The 23,574-nt window shown below is 45.6% G+C and overlaps 2 protein-coding genes across 16 annotated transcripts in view; both read left to right on the top strand.

Moving 5' to 3' along the window:
* CAMK2G (calcium/calmodulin dependent protein kinase II gamma) overlaps positions 1–4,479 on the top strand; it is a 109,664-nt gene extending 105,185 nt beyond the window's left edge. For 12 of the 13 annotated variants that reach the window (XM_071748207.1, XM_071748205.1, XM_071748209.1 and 9 more), the window contains one exon: positions 1,493–4,479. The gene's annotated coding sequence lies outside the window, so the exon portion shown is untranslated. The remainder of the gene's footprint in view (positions 1–1,492) is intronic. The other variant, XM_071748206.1, reaches the window with a different exon arrangement.
* A 4,776-nt stretch (positions 4,480–9,255) lies between these two features.
* Positions 9,256–23,574, top strand: part of NDST2 (N-deacetylase and N-sulfotransferase 2) — a 111,885-nt gene continuing 97,566 nt past the window's right edge. For 2 of the 3 annotated variants that reach the window (XM_071748204.1, XM_071748198.1), the window contains exon 1: positions 9,256–9,473. The gene's annotated coding sequence lies outside the window, so the exon portion shown is untranslated. Of the gene's footprint in view, positions 9,474–9,939; positions 10,121–23,574 lie in introns of those variants that run through there. The other variant, XM_071748200.1, reaches the window with a different exon arrangement.

The raw sequence follows: 23,574 nt of genomic DNA, 5'->3' as shown, positions 1-23,574 counted from the left end.
CAAAAGCCAGTTGGGGGCACCAGAAGCAGGGAAGCTTTCCAGAGAGCTGGACAACCCATGGAATTTCCAGAGAGTAAGAAGGGTAAAGCCTTTGCAGGGTAATAAAAATTAACTTGCAGCACTTCTGTCCTGGATTTAGTCAAAGAAAAAAAAAAAAAAAAAAAAAAAAAGCAGGAGAAATTATGAAATTAAAGATTGGTGTTACAGCTCTGTGGCTATGCCTTGGAGTTGTGAGGAGGCTTAGGAATGGAGAGCCTTAGCTGCTACAGAAGGAGGTGTGTTTCCTTGACTTGGCTGCTGAATGTTGCACCTCATCCAAAAGCATGTGCTGGAGGCTTTCTGAAAACTGCAGAGCAGAAGCCATTTCCAAACCACAAAATGTTGGTTAAAATGATATTTAAAAAAAAAAAACCAAAAAAAAAAAAACCAAAAAACCCAAACCACCAAAAATACAACACTCCATAAACTAAATTGAAGCTGAAATACTTGTGTGCATTTCTGGGCTCTGAAGGGAGGTGTAACCAGAGGCAATTAGGGGTGAGGTCAGTGTGGGCAGCCCCCAGCAGAACATGAAGTGAGACTGAGACATTTCAGAGCAGTGTTGGCCCCTGTGCAGTGGAGGGTTGGGGTGAAGAAGGAAGGAGAGGTGTGAGGATGCTTAAATGGAAACCAGTGGTTTGTTCTCACCTGGAAAGCAGAGTGCAGTTTTGGCTAAGTCATCTGCAAAGGACTCTGCAGCCACAAAAGAAGTTTGAGGTTAATCTGAGGACTTCTGTGTAAGGAGACAGTAGGAACCAAGGAGGGAGAAGAGTGGTAAGAGAGCTTGCAGCAAAGATTTGCAAGCTAAGAAGTGGTAGAAAGAAGATGTTGACTACACCTCCATGGCTGGACAAGGCAAAACAAAGATGAGAAGTGCCCCGAACTTAAAATTGATCAATTTGATACAAGAAGATTAGCCAAGAGGAGTCTGTGCTGAAAGCATTCACTAGGGCAACAACTACTTTGCAAAACTGCAGAAAAGCTCATTCATTTGTTTAAACATTTAGAACATTCAGAGACAGAATTTAAAGAAATAAATAAATCTTTCAATTCAAGGGCAAAAGCTAATTGGAAATGAGGCAGAAACTCTTTCTTAGGACCAGGGCCTCTGATTCACTGGGAAATGTCTTTAAATTTGGGGACCTGTCACTGTTAGATAATGGGCTCAGGTCTGCTCTCATCAAGCAAGTAATTAATTTTATCAAGTAGTTCACTTTCAGTGGCACACTCAGCCCCATGGGAGGGGAAGTGTGTTTGGCTCTGCTCTCCAGGGCTCTCCTCACAACAGTCTCTGTTGTATTAGGAAAGGCTTCTGCCTGCACCAAATAATGAGCTTGTGAAAAACGTGTTTTATTAATTGTGTACAGCTAATGTTTGGCTTTATTTCCTTCCCATCTTCCATCCTGTTCTCCCTTCTCCTTTCTGGGTGGACACTACTACTTCCTGACTGCAGAAACTTGTGGAGATAACTCAGCTGGAGGGCAAAATCTTCTTAGCGAGCAGCTCTGGAGTGCCTGAGTGACAGCAACGGTCATGTCTGTTTTGACATTAAAAAAAATAAAAATAAAAATACAAGTTACAAGCAGGCAGCAGCCAAATGCACGAAACCCTGCATGCATCTGATGCTCCGGGCGCTGCCTTTCTGTTGTTTTCCATGGATCCATCGTGTCTGTTTCTGCTGTACGAAGGTGTTTTTAAATCTAAAAAAAGAAAAAAAAAAAAAAACCAAGAAAAAAAAAACAAGAAAATCAAAAGCGAAAAAAAATTAAAAAAAAAAAAAAAAGAGACATGTCATTTGTATAAAATAATAAAAAAACAGGAATAATGCTAAATAAATGACACATTATCCAACGTGCCCCCTCCCCCAGGGCTATAAGAAAATGGCAGCAGCTGGAAACATCTTTCAGAAACGAAGTGAGGGGGAAAGCAAAAGTGAAGGAGAAAGAGAGAGGGAGAGGAAAAACGGAGCAGCGGAGGCTGAACCTGTGCTCCCAGAGCCAGGCTGGGAGGGAACATCACATCCAGGCTGTGCTGGGACTTCCATCCAGGAGAGGTGGCCAGGAGACCCCAGAGGAGCCAGGGTGAAGACTGGGGTTGAAGAGAGAGGAGGCACTTCTCTTCCTGTTGCCCAGCAGACTGACTTCAGCCTGAGTTTCTTCTTCAATTTCTGCACAGTAAGAATGCTATGGAAATGAGCTGGTTGCTCAGCTGCTGGATCCCAAAACAGACTTTTTGGTTTGTTTTTTTTTTTTTTTTACAAAATATAAAAAAAAAAAAAAAAAAAAAAAAAAAGAAAGAAAGAAAAAAAAAAAACAACAACCAAATGGGATGTGGATTTAAAACTCAAGGTGGAAGTAGGGATTTAAAAAAATGGGTTTAAGTGAATATAACTTTATATAGAAGCTTGCTCTTCAGATTTAATGGTTTTTGAAACAGCCACTACCTGGCCAAACACAGAGGTTTGAAGCCAGCTTATTTAATTCAACGAAACAAAAAAACCCATTGCATTAAAAGCAGAGAGATTAGAGGAAGAGAGGGTACGTGTATGGGATTTTCTATTTTTTTTTTTTTCTTTTTTCTTTCTAGTAGCATAGTTGGGATCCACAGTGCTGCAGAACACATGTTCCTTAGGAAACAGACAAAAAAACCTTAGTGTTATGTTGTTGATGAAGACTTGCACATACACTCCTATATGAGGCATAAATAGCGTGTGTTTTTTATACTGAAATATATGCACCCTTAGAACTAAAGGGGCTCCCTGGCCTCCTCTTTGAGTCATTTGGTCTCTGAGCAAAAGAGCAGTGGGAACCAGCAGCCCCAGCCAGGTGCTTCTCCCCACCACTTACCCATCTGATGTTTGTAAGTGTCATGTTTCCTAGTGTTTATTTGGGTAATTTTTCTATTTTTTACAGTGATGTTGTAACACAGAAAACTATCAGTTCAGAACCTCAAAGACTGTCTGAAGGACTCCAGGCCACCTCCCCCCGGGTTGCTTCTGGGTGTCAGAGGATACCTCAGGAAGCAGAGGGGAAAGGGAATTAGCACATGGGATCTGATGTTTGTCCTTTGGGCCACTTCATCTTCCTTTCTTTTCTTTGCTGCAGAAGGGGTCCATGTCCTTGAGTCACTGAGTGGGGAACATGGAAATGTTTTGTTGACCTTACCAATGAGGGAGCCTGGCCCCAAGGAGAAAATGGCCTTTTTGGCCACTTTTTGGCCACACTTCCCTTGTCGTGCTCAAGGAAAGGCATCATTTGTTTGGATGGGCTTTAACCTGAATTTCTGTCTGCCCCTAAATCACTGTTTTTTGGATCTTTTGAGGGAGTTGAAGCGCTTGCATTGGCAGCCACTAAGTGTGAGGCCACCTTTTTTTACAGACTTAGCAGAAGAGACAGAAGCCAATTTGGAATTCTAATCCTTACTGAACAGAATGCAGAAAAGAAAAGCTGTTGCACCAAGTGGAGCTCTCTTTTGGCAACACACAGCACTCTGCTCCCTTTGCTAGAGAGGTGCTATCCACACCAGGGTGACATCAGCCAGCCCCTGATGAAGGAAAAGACCATCATCCATGCTTCCCAGGTCTGTCTGAGCTTTTCTGAGCTGAAAAGACCTTTTTTCTTCCTCCCTCCACAGTGCCAGGGAGGAGGAGTGTGGAGCTTGAACCCACTGAGGGCAAACACTAGATTTTATTCTTTGAAAACATTTTTTTTATGACAGCACTAAGCCAGTGAGTGAAGTGGAAAAGTGAAAAAGCCTTGATATTTTATTCAGTTTTGTTTTGGTTTTTTGTTTTTTTTTCTTTGTTGTTTTTTTTTTAAGCCACAAAGAGAGAGCAAACAGGAGATTATGCCATTTTAAAAAGATAAATACAAAATATTATGCATGCCTTCTTTAGGTCTGATCTTCCTTGTCTCTTTACCTGATGATTACTAATAATTAAAAAGAAAACCCTCCGTATTAAGTATCTGCATCTTTCAGAGAAAATTTTAAAAGAACAGAACTGTTGAGTGGGTTTTTGTTTGGGGTTTTTTTTTTTGTTTGTTTTTTTGTTTTGTTTTGTTTTGCACAGTCTTGGAGACAAGCTCTCTTTTGGGGTTTCCTTTTTTTTTCGTTTGTTTTGTTTGTTTGTTTTGTTTCCTTCTAAGTTAATGAGAACCTTAGCTTGGTATGGCCATTATCAAACACAGCTGTACACCTTTAGCATTCTTAATGTTCTCTTACGGGGCTAATATAAGCATCTATATAATATATATTATAAATATCACATTTTAAACAGGAAATGGAAGGCATTTGATGCAGAATTTTTGCATGATATAGAAATAATTAAAGTTAGCTAGTGTTTGTTTGTTTGGTCTGAATGTTGGTAGAACCTTCATAGCTTTGTTACAATGAAACCTTGAACTGAAGATATTTAATAAAATAACATTTAAACAGTGCAAAGTTTGGAGTGTCACGTTTTTCTCTGAGTGTTTTTGCATCGCTGAATCGTGCGGTTTTAAAAAGGTAAATGGTACCATACCGAGAAAAAAAAAAAAAAAAAAAAAACAAAAAACTAGCGTTAATAAAAACAAAGGGACTACAGAACCTGTTAAAATTAATTTTACGGCATTTCCCTGGGAAATTTAGAAGTTCGGTTGGATTTAGGTTGTGTTGTTCCTCCACTGCCGAATTCTCGGGTGCAGATGGGAGGGGGTGGCTTTGCCTCAGCCCCCGGAGAGAGTGGAGGGCGCTTAATCCCCTTTAACTGCAGCAATTACCCGGCAAATAGGTGTCAGTTGCTGCTGCTTAAAGAGGTGATTGCTTCTGCAGCCTGAGGGAACAGGAGGAAAATCGCTCCTGGTCTTTAAAGGCAGAAGGTAAGAGCTTTACAGCCCTTTCCCTGGGAATCCAGGCAATCCCTGCGTGGCCGAGGAGAGAGGAGCAGAGAGGTTCTGGTGTCACTTCTGGCGCCCCAGGCAGCTTCTGTCACCAGGTAAGGTCTCTCCTGAAGCAGTTAATTGTATTTCAATCATCTTTTAAAAAAATTTGTAGTCTGGTCCGATACGTACCAGGAAAATACACGTGAAGTTCGCGATGATTTCCCACGTTCTTGCCGATCTTCAGCCAGGCCAGAGTCGCTGGAATCCTTGCTGAGAGGGCCACAGTGAAACTACTGCTTAGGGCACGAATAGGGGTATTTTCGGAGGGTCCCTGAGTCTGCACGGGTTTAAGTACATTTTAAAAAGGTTTAAAGCTGCTTAAGCTGTGCTTCGTGTGCCTTTATCACTTGTAAGTGATCTGTGAGTCAGCCTCGGGAAGGGACCTCGAAAAAGTGTGTTAACGGGATAGAATTTGCTCAGGGAAAGGTTCCTGCCATCGGTTTTCTGGCGTTTTATCTGAGAGCAGGGGTTGGATTAGGGTACCTGTAGTGTGGGAGCTCTACTATTGCATTTTGAGCAGCCATATTCTCAGAAACTTAATTTCCAGTCTGCTATGTCTGGTTAAAAAAACCACCCATTGAATTGGGTGGCTTTTTGCCATCTTCCTATGTGGAGTGTCTGAGTGCAGGGGTTTTTTTTAATTCCTTCTTTCCCAATACGCCCACAGTCGTGCTGCTACACACAGAATGGTTACTCTGGGAGAGATTTATGACTGATGGTGGCTTTTATTTGTGCCCAAATCAGGTTTCCCTTTAAATTTGGGATTGGTCTGCTCCCCCTTGCTGGGCTGGTGGTACCCCGAGCCTGGCAGGATGCTTGGTGTGAGGGGGTGTGAAGCATGAGCAGAGTCGGACCTCAAGTTAAATTTTTATTATGAAAACTCTTCCTTAGTGTAACTGCTCCTGGAGGCAAACGGGGGGAGCATTTTGGGCCTTTGTGGGGGGAGATAAGGAGGGTGAGCTCTGCAGAACCAGCTGGAGGAGGGAGGCTGATGAGCAGTGATGCAGAGCAGCTGGGTGCTGTTTGTTGCTACACATCACAGGTGTGATGGGGCAGCGTTTTGATGGGGGTTTTTTGGGTTTTTTTTGTTGTTGTTGTTGTTGTTGTTTTTATTCTGAGAATTTGAAAGGGTTGGGAATGCACCTGGAATGTCTGTGTGTTTGGGTCTGGTATGATTTTATCTTAGGAGTTGGGAAAAGTGGTCCTTGGGTGCACCTAAAGTGGCTTGAGTGGAGGATTATGGATTTTTCACTTCAGGTCCTTAGTGCCTGTGAACTCCTTACCTGCAGGAATTCCCTGTCTGCCAGTAAGGAATAGGAGTTTACCCATCAGTCTGCACTATTATTAATAATTTTAAGCAAGAAGTTTCTTCTCTAATTAACAGGTACTGCAAAACAAAAATGTAAATGCTTATGACTTTTACAGGAACCTGGGCACAGTGAAAAGATGCAAATAATTAAATCAGTAGAACCTCAGTCCAAATGTTCTTTGTGCTGCAGGAGGGCACAGGTTAAGGGGTTACTGTCCATAATTGTGAAAATTTGCACAGTTTTGCTCAATAAACCATGAATGGATGGGCAGGATGATGTTATTTCAGGTAAAACTTGTTTGTTAATGCATTCTACAACTGCATTTTGGCAGTGTTGGGACCTGGCCAGTTCTTGCTGAGGTAAAATACTGTTGATTTATTTCTCTTTCACATTTCTGTGGAAAAGTGTAGTGGTCTTATCTACACAGGGCAGCCTGTAAAAAATGGCATCAGGGTTGTGCTTCAGAGGCACAGATTTAATTTGGAACAATCCTACAGGTTATATCAGTATTTATAGCAGTGCTGCTGCTGTTCCTCTTCCAGAAAGCAAGGATTTATTTATCTGCTTCCTTTCACGTGCTTAGAAGTTCAAAATAAGCTGAAAACAGCATGTGTACAAAAAGTATGTGTTCTACTCGTGTTGTTTAAAATGCATTGCTTTGGATTTGATTGTATTTTTCTTTTATTAAAAGGGCCCCAAAGTATTCGAGATAATTATCTCAAATATTTTTAAGAACAGTAATGCTATTTTGGAATGAAAAAGGCTGAAAATTGTTTTAATGTTGAAATGATTTTAAGTATCACAGAAGTTTGACCACCACCGACTCTGTTACAATATCAGTAAAAATCTTCCCCGTATATTTGAAATAACTCAGATTTTTTTTTTCCCTTTTTTTTTTAAATATCCAGGGAAGAATTGTTGGTTTATATAACCTTCAAAAGAAGTTGTTTCAGAAAAAATGCAGTCTTAGGTGGGATAGCATGTGGTGAGACAGGGCAATAGGACAACTGGGAAGATGAAAAAGGAGTCCTGGAGGCAGGCAGAGTGGTTTGGAGTGTGGGGAGGAAGAGTGTGGAGGTGCAAGGTGGATCTAAAGGTGTTGAGCAAGGGACAAGAGGTCAGAAGGACAAAGATGACAGAGGGATTGAGAGTTTGGATGTGGTCAAACAAGAAGGCAGGCAGCTGAGTGCTGCTCTGGTGGTTTGAGGAGGAAGACTTGAGAGAGAGGGGGCATATTCGGGGTGGTTTGTTGCACTGCAGATCTAAATGGAATTTTAAGCCAATATTTTTGTATATTTTATAACCTACAACACCCATCACTGTCTCAGTGTAACTGAGAAACCTTGGACTGAGCGAGAGAGAGGGAAACCACCAAAAAATTTATTGTTACACCAGAACATCAAACGGTGGCTTGGGGAGAGTAAATCCGGATCCACGTTCCGGCTCCCGGGGTCATAAACGCCCCAGGCACCGGACAGGGAGCGCTCCCTCAGGTGAATTTCTGTGGAGGTGTGGGAAAGGAGTGGCTTCCAAGCTTTCCCAGCTTATTCCATAGCAACACAGCTTCCCGTAGAGCAAATTTAGACCTCGTATTGTTGGAATTTTGGGTTTTTTTTTTTTCTTGAGGAACTCCTGGGCGCGCTCCCCTCAGCCGCCTCGCGCCCCCTCAGCCGCCTCGCGCCCCCTCAGCCGCCTCGCGCCCCCTCAGCCGCCTCGCGCCCCCTCAGTCGCCGTTGTCCCCTCAGCCGCCTCAGGTGAATTTCTGTGGAGGTGTCGGAAAGGAGTGACTTCCAAGCTTTCCCAGCTTATTCCATAGCGGCACAGGTCCCTGTAGAGCAAATTTAGACCTCGTATTGTTGGGATTTTGGTGTTTTTTTTTTTTTCTTGAGGAATTCCTGGGCGCGCTCCCCTCAGCCGCCTCGCGCCCCCTCAGTCGCCTTTGTCCCCTCAGCCGCCTCAGGTGAATTTCTGTGGAGGTCGGAAAGGAGTGACTTCCAAGCTTTCCCAGCTTATTCCATAGCAACACAGCTTCCCGTAGAGCAAATTTAGACCTCGTATTGTTGGGATTTTGGTTTGTTTTTTTTCTTGAGGAATTCCTGGGCGCGCTCCCCTCAGCCGCCTCGCGCTCCCCTCAGCCGCCTCGCGCTCCCCTCAGCCGCCTCGCGCCCCCTCAGCCGCCTCGAATCTCCCTCAATCGCCTTTGTCCCCTCAGCCGCCTCAGGTGAATTTCTGTGGAGGTGTCGGAAAGGAGTGACTTCCAAGCTTTCCCAGCTTATTCCATAGCGGCACAGGTCCCTGTAGAGCAAATTTAGACCTCGTATTGTTGGGATTTTTTGCTTTTTTTTCTTGAGGAATTCCCGGGAGCGGTCCCCGGGCAGCGGAGCTCCGCGGGGCTGAGGCCTCATCGCGCTCCCTTCGCGCCTTCGCAGCCGTTCCGCTGCCCTCGGGCTCTCCCAACTCCTGCTCGCCTGACACAAATTTTCACTCAAAAGCGGGTGTTTTGGGGGCCGGTTCAGAAGCAGGACGCTGGTAGATCCCTTTCTCTCTCCTCTGCCGATGTGGCTCCCGCTTTCGCCTCCTCCTACGATTTTCTCCGTGTTTTTGTTTTTTTCTTTTTTTTTAACGTAGGAAGCTGCACCGCGCGTGTGTTTGTTTTTCCCGGGAGGGCGATGCCGCAGGGGATGCCACAGCCGTGTCAAATCCCTACCTATGGCTTTGCTGCCCGGCCCACGCCTTCCGCCCTGCCCTGTAATCCCGGGACGCGGCCGTCCCCGCAGCACAGCCGCAGCCTGCGGACGGCACCTTCCCCATTCCCCCTCCTCCCCCCCTCACATTCCCGGCCTTGTTCCGACCCTTCTCCGCTTCTTTTCCCAAACCGCAGCCCCGCCTGCCGTCCTCCCCACTCCCGGCCCCCCCATCCCAATCCCGAAGCAGCGGGAGGACGGGGCCTGCAGACGGCCCCCGGCCTGAGGCGGCTGTGGGCGTTCCCGCCGCCCCTCCCCGCCCCCGCGCAGAAGATGGCGGCGGAGCGGCGCGGCGGCGGCTCCCCCAGCGGCCGGAGGGACGCCCAGCGCCCGGCACCCGGCGGGCCGCGGCCGGCCTGAGACCTCCCCGCCGAGCCGGGGGGACTCCCGCCCGCCTGTCCGCCTTCCAGGAGCCGTGCCCTGCCCACACCGACTCGCCCGTCGGGGCCTCCCTGCAGCAGGTGAGGTGGAAAAGGAGGAGATGGTGGGAGGGCAGCGCGGCGGCCCGGCCCGGCTCGGGGGGCTGTGAGGGAGGGCGAGCGGTGCTGGAGGGACCGGGGAAGTTGTGTGGCGGCCCGGGGCGGGGAGGGGGCTGTGAGGGGCCGGGCGGCGGGGGCCGAGCTGAAGCAGATGGTGGGGTGGGCGCTGTCCCCCCTACACCCACACCCATCCCCCTGAGGCGTGGCGCTGCCACCTGTGCGGCCCGGGGGGCACCCGTCCCCCTCTCTCGGCACTGCCCGGGGGTTTCACAGCCCTCCCCGGTTTGCTCTTCGTGGGTGCCGAGCAGCCGACACGCGGCACGGAGCAACCGCGGCTCCCGCCCCTCGCTGCCCCTTTTTCCCCCGGAGCAGGGTCCCGTGTCGGGGCTGCGCTCCCGGCCTCGTTCCCGGCTTTTGTTTGCGGCCCGGGTGTTGGGGAAGGGCCGGGTGGGCCGGGTATGGCGTCGACCCAGGGCTCTGGAAGGCAGTGGGGCAAAGGATGCTGGTGTGTCCCCGTCGTGTGGCCGCAGCTGGGCGGTCTGCGCTCCACAGGCTGCTGCCTGGGGGCTGCTGTGGAGTGGAGGAGGAAGGCACAGCAAAAACGATGCCGCATCGGATGCTGAGGGGAGGTGAGGGATCGTTCCTGTAGTCCGTCCCATCCTCCGGTCATTAAAACGTGGTAAAAGTGACAAATAAAGCACGAGGCGCCCCTGCGTGCTTCTACAAGAGTGAATAAACGCTTGTGCTGCCCGAATTAGAGCTGTGCAAATGTCATGTATCTGAATTTAACCGCAAGTTAGGCTGCTCCACACTGGGATTCTTTGTGATCAGCCTTGCCAGAGAAGTATTCAGAGCTGTTTGGTTGTACGTGCGTTTCTCATTAGGAAATGTAACCTTGCCCTTTGTGGCAAACTGGAAACTTCTGATTAATTTAGAATCATAGAATCAGCCGGGTTGGAAAAGACCTCTGAGGTCATCAAGTCCAACCCTTGATCCACTACCCCCCGTGGTTACCAGACCGTGCCACATTCAGTCTCTTACTGAGAACCTCCAGGGATGGAGAATCCACTACCTCCCTGGTTAGCCCATTCTAATGCTTGATTACCCTCTCTGTAAAAGAATTTTTTTCCTAAAAGAAGAAACCTAAAAATTTTTCAGGTTATGTGCTGTCAACTCAATTATCTGCACTGGCCAGGCTGGGAAATTTTGGGTGATGGAAGAATCTTGAGGTAGCACCAGCACAGTGGGACACCTCGTGTACAGAAGCACTCTGAGAGAGAAATAATTACAAGCTCAGCATCAGCCCCAAGAGCTTATTGGGTTGGGTGTCCGTGTGGGCTCACGTTGCTGGTGTGAGCTGTCTCTGCAGCCACACCTGGTCCTGGAGCCAAGCCCTGTAGGACCACTGTGGAGACACCTGAGGCCCTCCATCTGCCATGGGTTTGGGCAGTATTTCTTTCTCAGTGCACTGTTTTCATGGCACTAAATGCTGGGTTTTTAGGAAGGCTTTTTTAGTTTGTACTTCATGCCACTGCAAAGTGATTGCTTGGTGTTAAGAGCCAGGCTGGTTCCAAGATCAGCCCAGCTCCGCAAGATCACATCTGAGCCAGTGGAAAAAACTCTGTGCTCAAATCTGGCAACCAGTGTAAAATGTCCTGAAACTTTTCCACTGTCAGCAACTGTGAACATGTACATATCTCTTAAGGTCATTGTCCTGCACACTTGCTGCTGTCTTTTGAAAATCATCTTCCTCATCCCAAATTCCTCTTTTTGTGCTTTCTTCCCTTTTAACTTTTGCTCTTCCCTAAGTCCATAATTCTGTTTTTCTTGCTACTGCTTCTCCAACCGGTTTCCTAGTGTGTCTTTTCTTCCTCTATTTTGATGTTTTCTTCAGCCCTTGTAAAATTGTGGGGTTTTGTCTTTGTGTGTGTATATATGATTTTGAACTGGGGCATTTGGAAAAGCAATGAAAATGAACTGCAGAGCAGAAGCAGTGGTGCATCTGTCCACAGACAGTTTTTCATTCTAGTTGCAGAAACGGTATCTGCTCTTTGGTCTGAGATCTCAAAACCAGTGGCAGAGTGGAGATCACAGCGGCCAATCCTGCCCTCCAGTATTCCTGACTGTGAGGAGAGAGGAATTCTGGAGCACCTGGCAGGAAAACGGGGACACAGGAAAAGCTGAGAATCACTATTTTAGGCTGTGGAATATTACCTGCGGGTGTTTTCCAGGGCATGAGGCTGTGTGCTGGCAAGCTGTGTGTTTTTCAGCTACATCTAGTACTTGCAGTGATGGTGCTGTCTGCTGCCCGTTTTTTCTGGAAGGCTTGTTTTAGTGGTGTGGTGCCCAGCCTTTAGTCTGATCTGCATCAGAATTCGTGCAGGTGACCTGGTGAAAAACCCTGAGCCTAGTTTTGTATTAGCATTTCCAGTTCCATGCTCTTTTAAAAAAGAAAAAGGAGGTGGGTGGTTGGGAAGGAAGATACCCAAGTGCAGATGAGGCCCGCAGTGTGTTATCTCCTCATCACTGAGCGTGTTCCAGGGGTTTTAATGCCTATCTGGGATCTCTCTGTGGTGTATCTGGAATATGCAGTGACTCTGTGAGCAGGGCTGCATAGATAAGCTAATCCGTTTCATTTTAATTGGCAGAGTTGTTTGCACATGATCTCTCGCTCATTTTCTGCTTTTAAAGGAATTCGTATCCATCCCTGATTACAGCTCAGGTCAAAATCCCTCGGCACTTGTAGCAAATCTCTTTTAATTGGTCTCATTTAGCTCTCATAAGGTTGTGTTTTAATTCTCTCTCTTCCGAATCCTTTTTCCCTAGTCTGTAATGTAATAATTTATTGCAGGATTTATTTATTTTTTATAGAGACAAGGGAACAGCCTCTGGCTGTCAGCAGCCTTTGCAGTGTATCAGATTTCCATCTCAACAGGCAGCTGCAGTGAGTTTGGGGGTGCCAGGCTGCAGCAGTAGCACACAGGCAGTCACAGTGATGGGTCTGTCCCCCAGTTCTGGAAAAAATCGAGGTGAATGCCCCCATTTTGCTGCCATTGCCGAAGCGAGGGGCTTGGAGTTCAGTTTTTCCCTTTCTAGTTGTCTTTCCAGCCTCTGGGAATACATCTGAGTTGCTGCTGCTGTCTGATGCCAGGCTTTGAGCAGCACAGAGCTGGTAGAAGCCTAATGCTGGGAGTGTGATGTTATTAGAAGGCCTGGAGCAACCTCAGCTGCCTCTGTGAAATTCGTTGTCATTTTGCTGGGAGCAGTGGCTTTGGTTAATTGAAGGTAACGTGAAGAGGTGAAGCTCTGCCTTTCATTACTCCTGCACCCAGGTGCTTCACCTCTGGCCTCTACCATCCCTGTCTGCCACTGCAGCTCAGCCTGATGCTCTGCCATCACCTCTGGAAGCCTCAAAAGATGCAGGTTTGGTTTTGGTTTGTTTTTGCCCCCTGCTCTTACTCTGGCAGCTTTCCCACTACAGCAGAAGGGAATAATAATCCATGGCCTCTGCTGGAGAGTCGAGATCCCAGGCTGGGTGGTGCAGCAGCAAAGCTGCAGGCAGACTTTCTGCTTTGCTGATCCGGAGGCAGGAATCTCCAGCAGAGCTGTGGAGCACGGTTATGGCTTAAATTGCCACTGAAACACTTCACTGGAGTGATACATCAGAGCCTTAACCATTCTTTCTGCACAGTGATATTTGAAGGTCTCGGGCCTCCAGCAATTGCTGTTTGGGGGCTGTTTTTCAATGCAGACTCATATCCAGAAAGGAAATGGTATAGATCACTAGACTCAATCCATATGTGACCTATTAAAAATGCAGTTGAAACCTCTAGACATGAATGACGAATTAATCTTCTGCACCAGGAAGATATCCTCCATCACACCCCTGCCTGCTTTTATTTTTTTAGGTAGCTAACTGATCTAGCAGCAAATGCAAAGGGTTGATAAGATTATAAAACGCAGTTGGGACCTTGTCAAAATATTTGTGGCTTCCACTGGGCAGTGTCACAAGATCTGTTTTCACAGAAGTGGGAATTGGTATTTGCTTTGCTTTTTTTTTTTTTTCTTTTTTGAGCTGCCCCAAGTCTCCAAACAAGGAGAGAGATGGTCATGGTCTATCTCTATATATAGACTCAGCCTGGTTTTGAATTTGTTGAGGAAAAGGAGTAAGTAAGGGCAGCTTGATGTAGTACTTGCTTATTTACTGACAACACTGAGATGTTCAGGAATACCTGGTTCTTCCAAGTGTTTGTGGCTGAATGCAGCTTCTTCCTGCTTGGGTTACAGGTGCCAAATACCTGTGTTTGCAGCTGCTCTCAGGCTAAAATATTGGTGCCTTAACCTAGCCTAGAACACTTCACTAAGTATTTCTGTGGAGGGAACTTAGTATTTGTCATTAAATGCCAATTATGAAGTTAAACATTAACACTTAACAGCCATTAGATACCAACACTCCTTTTCCCCGGAGTCTAAGGAGGGTGAAAAGGAGAGATCCATTCTGTCCTCTGCTCAGCACAAAGGGGCTGGTGCAGGTCCTACCATGGGGCTCCATGATGTGTGTGTGTCTGTCACAGCACAGTTTCCATATTCAGCACATGGGCACGTGTTCTGAGTGTGGGTTGGGACTGGGGGAGTGTGATCCAGGGGTCTGCACACAGCTGTACTGCACTACTATGATCTGCTTTTGCCCTGCACTGCATTAGTCTCAATTTTTTTTTTTTTCCCCCCCCCCACCTTTGGAAGTGTCTGAATTAGTGGAAAACATTATTATTGGCATTGCCTGTAAAGCAAGAGACTGTCAGACTGTTCCCTCCTCTCCTACCATCCTGTCCCAGCAGTGTAGCTCACCTGAGGAGACCAAGGCTTGGAGGTACCTCCTTGGGGTGGGAGGGTTGTCACCAGGGGGGAGGTAGTAGGAGATGAAACTGCATGAATCAAACAACAAGCCAACAAATCACAGCCCTCTCCAGGCCTTGGAATCACTGCTGCTGTTATTTATGGGTAGATGTTTTTCCTTTGTATTCAGCAGCTCCCTTGGGAGCTGGGATGGCATAGCTGATGCAGTAAGGAAGGAGGAAAGAGGGACAGCAAAATGACAGTTTTATCCTTTCTTAACATCTTTTTGCATTTCTGTGCTGCCATCTGGTCAGTCTCTTGCAAGTTTACAGCCTCAGCACCTGCCTCTTCCTCCTCTTTCCTACGTCCTTCATTTCTGCTTCAGAAACTCTCTGAGAAGATGAGATTCCTCTGCGTGGCTCACATTGGGAGACTTCCATGCCAGGACTATCTGATTATATGGCAGAGCAACTTGGCTTTCTCTGGTCACGTTTGGTCTTCCCCTTCCACATTGTTCCACCAGCCTGGTATTTTATTGGCCTTTTAATTAGTGCCTCTAATTAGTGCTCATTTGTTTGGCAGTAGTTCGGAAGGGAAATCAGAGCTTCCATGTGGATTCTTAAGAGCTCTTCAACAGATTTAAACTTTTAAATTTTCAATAACTTTGGTATAAATTGCTCCAAGGAAACATTGGGATGAAAGGCCTCAGCTGTGGTAGACTCCAAGCAGTAGAGATCAGTTTGGAAAAGAAAAGGAAGTTGAGATTTGCTTCATAGAATAAAGCCAGTCTGTTCCTAGGTTGGGCTGCTTTCAGCCTAACACTTTTAATAGCTTTACTGATAATTGATTTACATAAATTTGTCTCTTCTGCTCTTAACTACCCATCCCATCTTTAGAGCACTTTTTTTCTAGATTTTAAGGATTTTTTTGCTTCTGCTGATGCCATCAACACCTTACCCTGACAGCTTTTGCAAACGCTGAGTGTCACAGCATGCTGTGCAACCCTCGACTGTCTCTTTTCCCTTGCCCCTGTGGTTAAGTTGTTCAGTAGCCAGGACTCCTCTGTGTAACTGGTAACCAGGACTTTACTTTGGTCTTGGCCAGCTATGCTTGTCCCAGGGAAGTCAGACCAGGTCATGAGCAGGTTGAAACTTTAGCTGCTGAGGTTGTAGTTGGCTGTGGAAGCAAGCTGCCCACCAAAATGTCAGGGAAAGGCTTACGTGATACGCTTTTTTTTTTTTTTTCTGTGAAGAGACAGACTTCTCTCTTCTGCACAGTCTGTGTTTTGCACTGCTGGAGGTTTTAACTTTGAAAGAATAGTGAGGTCAGGCTGGTAGTGGCCCAGAGCAGGGGCTTGAGATGAATAATGTAATTTCACAGCAAACTGAATACCTCCTGACATACGACAGCCCAAGGTGAACGAGGAGCACAGGGAAGGCTGGGAACTCTGTGCAGTCTAATTTAAGGCAGATACCTTCAGTGGAGGGAAGGCTGGTGTCTTGGCTGACTCCCTCCAACGTTGTCCTCTCCCATCTCTCATCGCCCGTGTCCTGTTTGTGTTTCTCTTCTGGGGATCACTGTGTGTGGGGCTCTTTCAAGTTCAGAGACGGCTTTGAAGCGGCATCGTCTGTCTGGGCTGCGGAGCTGAAATCATCCCCACCTTCCTGTCATGAGCTGCTTGTCCTTCCAGTTCTGGAGGGCTGCAGGAGGATTAAAAAAGAGCAGGCAGAAACAAGTGTAAACAGGCATCGATCAACGCCAAGGGGCCCTGCGTCAGGACTGCTGCACCTCCCTGTCTCATCAGCTGTATGGATTCCCTTGCAGGAGAGAGATGGGAGCTATCACCAAGTCAAATCTGTCTTGTTCAGTGGGATAAAGTGGGATCCTAGCCCAGTCCAGCAGCCACGAAGAGGCACATTCATTTTATCGTTGAAGCCTGGCATAAATTGCTTGCCTCCATGCCTCATCTGTTGTCCAGGACACCTCTGAAACATCGAGCTTTTTCCTGGCCACCCTGTTTCAGTTACAAATAATGTATTTCAATTTGTTACTTGTAATTCAGTTGTGTTTAATTTTTAATTAAATGGTCTGGATTCAGTCAGTGATACTTCAGCTCAAACTGCATGTGCTGAGTCATAATCATCTACCTCATAGGCAGAGATCTGTCACTGCCTCCTGATTGCATTTTGTCTGCAGGCTTTTCATCCACATTCGTCCTTCACGTTCCTCTCCCAGACCTGGTTGCCACGTGGATCAAAGGACGATGTGACTTAAGCCCATTTCCCTGAACCAAGGCTGCCCTGCAGCTATCAGGATAGTTTAGTATGGTGTAATGGAGCAGGGGATGTTTCCATGGCCCAGCTCCACATAAACCTCTAAACACACAGCTTTGTGCAGGAAAACTTGCTTTTCCTCAAACAAAATATTGGTGTTTGCCTTTCCCAGCACTACTTTTATACACAGATTCCTCACTAACCACACGTGCCGGTACACTGCCTGTGGTAGCAGGCAGAGCTTGCAAGTCCCTTTTGGTCTTGTGTTGCATCTGTGGGCAGGTTAAGAACAAGCTTAGTGTTCAGGAATTGTAGTAATTGCAGTTGGTGTCGAGTATAAAGTTTCTCTGAGGTTGTTACAGGGAGTTCTTTTGCACTCTTGTATAATTATCCTATTTATATGTCAGCCCTGGCTTTTTCCTGTTGCTTAGAAGAAGATGCTCTCTGAACATGCTCCTCTTGGTTGGCATTTGAGCTGATGCTACCACTGAGGAAAGCAATCCAATCCTATACTGACCCCTCTCAGCAGAATCTTAGGATCACTAGGGTTGGAAAAGACCTCTAAGATCATAAAGTCCAACTGTCAACCCAACACCACTAAACCATGTCCCAAAGTGCCACGTCTGCATGTTTTTTGACCACTTCCAGTGATGGTGACTCTGCTTCCCTGGGCAGCCTGTTCCAGTACTTGAAAAATATTGGCACAAGCATTCAGCCAGGCAGAACCAGGAAACTGGTGTGGAAATTCAAAATAAACAGAACAAAATAAGCCTCCTTTTTTTTTTTTTTTTTTTTTTTTTTTTTTGCTATGTTATCATTCTCCAGGAGAGAAAAGGTTACCTCTCAGCTGATGAGTAAGAAGCTCAGTCAGGCTCAAATGTTTTTTGTGTTGACACACCACAAGAGTGCCTTGAGGATAGGACGAGTTGATGAGGTGTCAGGACTGCTCTCTTTGGAGAAGAGGTGTGACCACCTAAACATGTGCCAAATTATTACCATAAGTGTACAATTTCATGTGTTAGAGGCTGAAGAGGAGTCTTATGCTCCTTCTCTTTGCATTAGACTGTCAGTTTCTAAATGTCAAGTTTATCTAGGCTAGGCTTTGCTAACAGTGGCCATGACAAACTCCAAAAGGATATTGGAAAGAGGCAGCATGATAAGAGCTGAGCTGCGTGCCCAGCAGGCTGCAGCCCTTTGTTGCTGCCCCTGCTTTTCCACATTTAATTGGATCCTGGGTTAGTTTTTAGATCAGTGATTTTCTCTGAGGGAAAAGGTTGAAGAAATCACAGTAATAGTCGTTTCTAAAGATGTGTCCAGGGGAAGAGGAAAGCAGGCACTTTGATTGAGGTGTGGGCCAGACCTGGGGTCACAGGTTCTGCATTGTGGGTTTTTGTGTCCTGCTCCAGGACCTGCCAGTTACTCTGAGGAGTTGTGCTGCAAGCTCTTTGTGTTCCTGTGCAATTTACCAGAAAGACAGGATGCTTTATGTCAGAAAACTTATGGTTATGTTTCCATAGAATAGCTCTTTGGGGATTTTGCCCTACTTAGTTTTGTAAAAAAATATAAATAATTAATAAAAAAAAAAGTTTCAGTGTTTTCCTCAGCATCTTTTCCTAGAACCCTGCTACTGAGAATCTGACCTGTGATACTATTCTGGACTTATCTTTGGGAACTGAAATTGCTGTGAGTGCTCAGGCCCCTTCTTCCCCTTCCTGCAATTATATCTTCCTGAAATGCATCCTGTGCAAGGGTGAAGATCAGCAAGAGACAAAGCAGTGGAAATTCAGAGTGTCTGCACTAAAACTGTATACAGTAGCTTTAGAAGTGAGCAAGCTTAAATAATAAAGACAAACACCTCTTGTCACAGTTGTAAATGACAGATGCAAGATTCTGTTTTCCCCCATGTCATTAGACTTCATCTGGAGAAAGCATACAGAGCTTGCTCATGGGCTGAAGAAGTGGTATCAGGGCTTTCACCATGGCCAAAATCAGAGGAGGGAACTCCCAAATGGAAGAGGAATGATGTATGCACAAGCACTAGGATTTAATCTAATCCTCAGATCTCCAAACTTAGGTTTCCTGCAATGAATTTTCCTTAGGTAATATTTTTAAGGAAAATCTTGATGTCTTGTGTGATCCCACCTGTCTTGAAAGAAGAGGAAAGAGAAGAAAGAAAAGTTTTGTTTCCTGTGAAGTTACAAGAACAGATGAGGTGCTGCAGTGAAATGTGAGGAGACCTCTCCTGGCTTTCTGCAGCCTGTGAGGCTGGCATCCCCGAGGCTGCAGAGGCAGAGATCTGCAGGCAGTGCATGAAAAAAGCAGAGCTGACACTTGACTGATCTGAATCTGGCTTTGAGTTGGTAATACTGCTGCCAAAGCCTCTTTGTCCTGTCACTGCCACCCCAGAGCATCTTCAGCAGCAATAAAGCCCTGTCATAAAAAAACTCTAGAAATGTTTGTTAATTTTTATTTGGTTTGGAAAAGGCAAATTCTAGGAATCAGTACTGGTCATGTCATGGTGCCTTGTGGGGAGCAAGTCACACAGGGTGTTCTTTTGGCTTGGCAGACTTCCCACACAAGGTCAGCATCACCATTGTGTTGGTAGCACAGCTGTACATGTACCAGCTGCAGAAGTTATAAATGACTGCTGGTGTTTTTTTGAGGGCTGCAATATTTAAGTATTCAGTTTGAGGCATTTTAATTAAAGAAGCCTCATAACCAGAGCAAGTGGTTTAAAAGTTCTCTGCCTGTTTAACGTAGCTCAGACTGGGTATAGCTGATCATTGCTGTGGCTGAAAACCTTTGGCGTGGAGTGCATCTGGGAGCAGGTAGCTAAGAGACTGTGCAGAGGAATCCCCTTTCTCTTCCCTCCTCAGGAACAGCTCTTTCTCCACACAAAGGTCCAATTGCTGCTCTTCCTTGCATGGTGTGCAGAACGTAGCAACGTGTGGGCAGCAAAGGAGAGTGCAAAGTGCTTTTCTGTCTCCTGCTTCATAGTTCTGTCTGCCTGAGGCTTTGCAACCTTCATCCTTTTTAGTTAAAAATCTTTAAACAACGGATGATCTGTTTGCAGAGGCTTTAGAGGATTGCAAATAGCAGGGACCTGTAGGCATTTGGCTCATTACAGCAATAAACAGATTCATCAGAGCCCCCCTGGCCCTTCCGAGAGCCAGGCAGCCCTAAGGTTATTTCTGCCATGTTCACCTGCTTCTCCCCAGTGAAATGTGTCAATCTCTGAACAATTGTAGGTAAACCCTCTTCCTCCTGACCACTTGCACTGAGATGGTTTGTGAGAAAGGAGGAATGTGTGTGGTGAGGTTGAAAGAGCCTACAGTGGTGTCATGGTTCAGTGCTGGGCTGGCAATTAACCAGGTGACAGATGATATCTATTGATCCCCCTCCCTGGTAAATAAAGGAGGGAGAATAAGGGAGAGAGACTTAGGGGTTGGAAACAAAACTACACAGCTTTGATGAAACAGTAATGATAAAAAGGAAAAATTGTTAAATATATACAAATATTTGGAAGAATTATACCACGTTCCTCCCCTTTCTCTCCCCAATAACTCTCAAGTCACCACTGAGGTTGCAGGGCAGCCCTGGGAAAGTCCAGGCTGGACTCCTGAGGTCAGCAGTGGTTGGGAGCTGGAGGCAGGAACACACAGATTCAGTCTGGGATGGATCAGGACCACAGGCAGAGGAATGGACAGAATCCTCCCAGGATGCTAAAACAAACAGGAACATGAGAAGAAGGATGAAGGAGCTGGACCCTCATGATGTCCCTCAAATTTATACCAAGTATGATGTGTATGGGATGGAATACTCTGTTCAGTCAGTTCTGGTCACCTGTCCTGTGTGCTCCTTTCTAAAGGAAGGTTACAGGTGTGACCCCTTTACTCCCTTTCTCATTCCAGAGCCCAAGATGTTCCTCAGAACCCAGCAGTGCCCTTGGTTCTGCACACCATTCTCTTGCCCTAACTATAAACATCAAGTCCTAGAAGCAGACACTGACTGAAGAACTTGCTGTTGATTTCAGCAAGCACAGCTACTTGCAAGAGACTTAGCTGTAAGCAGAATTACAGGACAGAAAATTCACTCTATGCTGGCCCAAACCAGGACAAGTGGAGGACCCTCATTCTTGCTGGGATCTTGGCTTTTACTACATTACCAATCAGGATTTTCCAGGAGCTCAGAAACCAGTTTTGAAAGACAGCATTACTTTGTTATTGTTGTTGTTTCCCCCTCCCAAAGCCCAGCAGTCTGAAAATGTCATATGGTTCTAACATTTTCAAATTGGAATGTTAACTTTAACCAATATTGGGGTATTTTTTTTCAGCTGCTCTTTTTCTGAGAAATGGTGGTGGGGCTGGCAGGCCCCATGGTGGAGGTTACAAAGCAGTTGCCACCCAGTCGTGGTGTCTGACGTGGCATTTCTGTGAGAGCTTTTCCTCCTTGTGCTGTTTAAACAGCAAGTGCAATGTTTTTCTCCTGTTACTATGAGGCCTGAAGTAGTTTACAGATACCAGACATACTGCTGTCTTGCTTTGGAGAAAGATGTTAGCTGTCAGGAGACCCAAAAGTCAGTTCCAATAAAAAGCTACATTTTCTAAAACAGTTTATTTCTGCTTAGAAGAGCTGCTCATCCTATCACTTTGCATGAACTGTGCTTTGCACGATGGGACTTAACTTTCTTGTAAAGAGCAGCTTTTTATCTCAGGAACACTCATTGCATAGAGAGATGTGTGATGTCCATACACCTGAGGTCCTGTGAAGATCTCCAGCCCTAAGGGATTCTGTTGTTTCCCAGCCTTCTGAGCTGTTCTTCCTGCTCCACGTCGTGCTGCCCATTGCAATTAAATAGCATGTGCTGGCTGGCCACTGGCTTTATGAAAAGACCCTCCCAACACAGGCATGCAAATGGGAAAAGAAGAAAATTTTATTCTCTTTGGGAGGTTTTTCTACTTCATTTTTTTCCTTCCTTCCAGCGAGTAACCAAGGATAAATATTTACCAAACCACAGTGTATGTTTTCAAAGTGTGTAATACTCATTACCTTTGCCTTGGAAAACTTGGAGCTTACTTTTCAGCAAGAGATACAAGTATTTGAAGTGTTTGTGAAAAGAGCTGAGTCAGCTTCAGCACTTGGCCACATAAGTCAAAAGATAGTGGAAGAATGGAGACTTTTTCTGGTCTAATACTTACAGTGTTTGCAGGATTTCTACTGTACTTTTAATCTTTATCTCCACACCTCAGGGGAAAAGCAGTCTTGCCATTTTTTATTTTTTATTTTTTTAAAGTATGTGGTTAAGAATGATGAGAATTGGCAACTTCATGAAGCAACATAGAGAATCTGTATATTGAGTGTCTTTTCCACTAATGCAGACAGGGAAATGAGTGAATAGACTGATCCACCTACAGACTGATCCTCAGAGGAGATGGAAGAAGTTCTACCTTGAGGGAGATGAAGGCTTCAGCTGCTGAAAAAAGATGCCTGATTCCAGGAAACAAATGGGCTTCAGAGAAGTGGTTGGCATGCTGAGGTGCTTGGAGGTTTTGGGTGCTAATGAAATGGAAAATGTATCATGTGGAGGGTGCTGTGTCCATCAGCTTCTGTTGCCAAGGGGAAACATAAGACAGGGAGCTGAGAGATGACCAGGGAAGTATGGCACAGGGAACATGAGAAGGTTGGACTCTTAACAGGTGAGAGAGATGGGTTTTGGAGAAGAAAAGATGAAATACCTAGGGTACAGGTAGCAAGGAGATGCAAAGATTTGTACCACCTTGTACACCTTGGATGTACACCTTCCTCTTTTGTAGTGGAATTAATAATTTAAGATATTCTTTTAACATGGAAATTGGAGAGAGACACCCATGAAGTCATGTGTGTGGGTGTGCACCACCACATTCAGATACTCTGGAGGTTCTGAAGGCACTCATAAGATAGAACATGTCAGAATTAACTTTGCTTATACAGCTTGAATGCATCCCCCTTAAACCAATTTCTGAGGTAACATGGATCATGAAAATACAAGGGGAAAAAAAGAGTTTTCCCAATCTCATTCTTTTCATTCTACTGTCTGTACATGCTTTATTGTAATTACTGTAAGGAAGGAAGCAAGCATGCTGTAGATGGAGAGTATTTTGGGATCTGCTGGTATTAATTGAACTTTTGGAACCCAACTGTGAGTTAAGCAAGCAGTGTTTATGTATTAGTTCTGATTCATGTTAGAGAGCTGCATGTGCAATTTGCAGTGCTAGATCTTGGGAGCTGAACTTTTACTGCATTCACTAGGATATTTTTCCACAATCTTTGGGGAATTAGGAGCTGCAAAAAAAAGCCATACCTTGAATTACTCCCTGTATTTTGTCCTTTGGTCTTCTGTGACAATAAAATGCTGGCCTAAACAACAGTGGGGCTTTGCTAGCCCATAGGGAGGAACACCCATAAATCTGAGGGCTTCCAGAGAAAAAGGCAGTGGGGAGGCTGAGAGTGGGAGGTCCTGTGAAGCAGCTTCATACACAGCTCATGAGTCAGTCCTTTCCTTTCTCAGTCATCTCATCCAGATGGGGTATTTTCTTCTCCCTTAGTAAGCCAGATCTTTTTTATCCTGTTTCTATCTGTAACAAGCAGTGGCACAGGTGTTCTTCAAGCTGTGAAACTTAGAGCAAGGGAAGAGCAGCAGTTCCCACAGGTAGTAGGATAAATGATGATCAGAGTGAGAGGAACTGAGTTGGTGGTCACAAGCAGATGTATTTTCAAAACAGTCTTTGCCTCCCCTAAGTGATTATGTTTCTCTTTGGCTTCTGTGCAAAAAAAGAAGTCATATTTAGATCTTTATTGCATTTTTTAAAAAAAGAATTTATTTGCTTCACATATTTGTGACCTACAGTTCACAAGCAAAAAGAAAAAACAAATGTTTGTAGTTGGACAAAATACTGACACCATATTAGGGAGTTGCTGCTCTTTGTGACCCAGGC

Source organism: Heliangelus exortis, chromosome 7 (genome assembly GCF_036169615.1).
Source record: "Heliangelus exortis chromosome 7, bHelExo1.hap1, whole genome shotgun sequence".
NCBI classification, from domain to species: Eukaryota; Metazoa; Chordata; class Aves; order Apodiformes; family Trochilidae; genus Heliangelus; species Heliangelus exortis.
The sequence above is the reverse complement of the archived record's forward strand: the minus strand, read 5'-3'. Positions and strand labels throughout refer to the sequence as shown.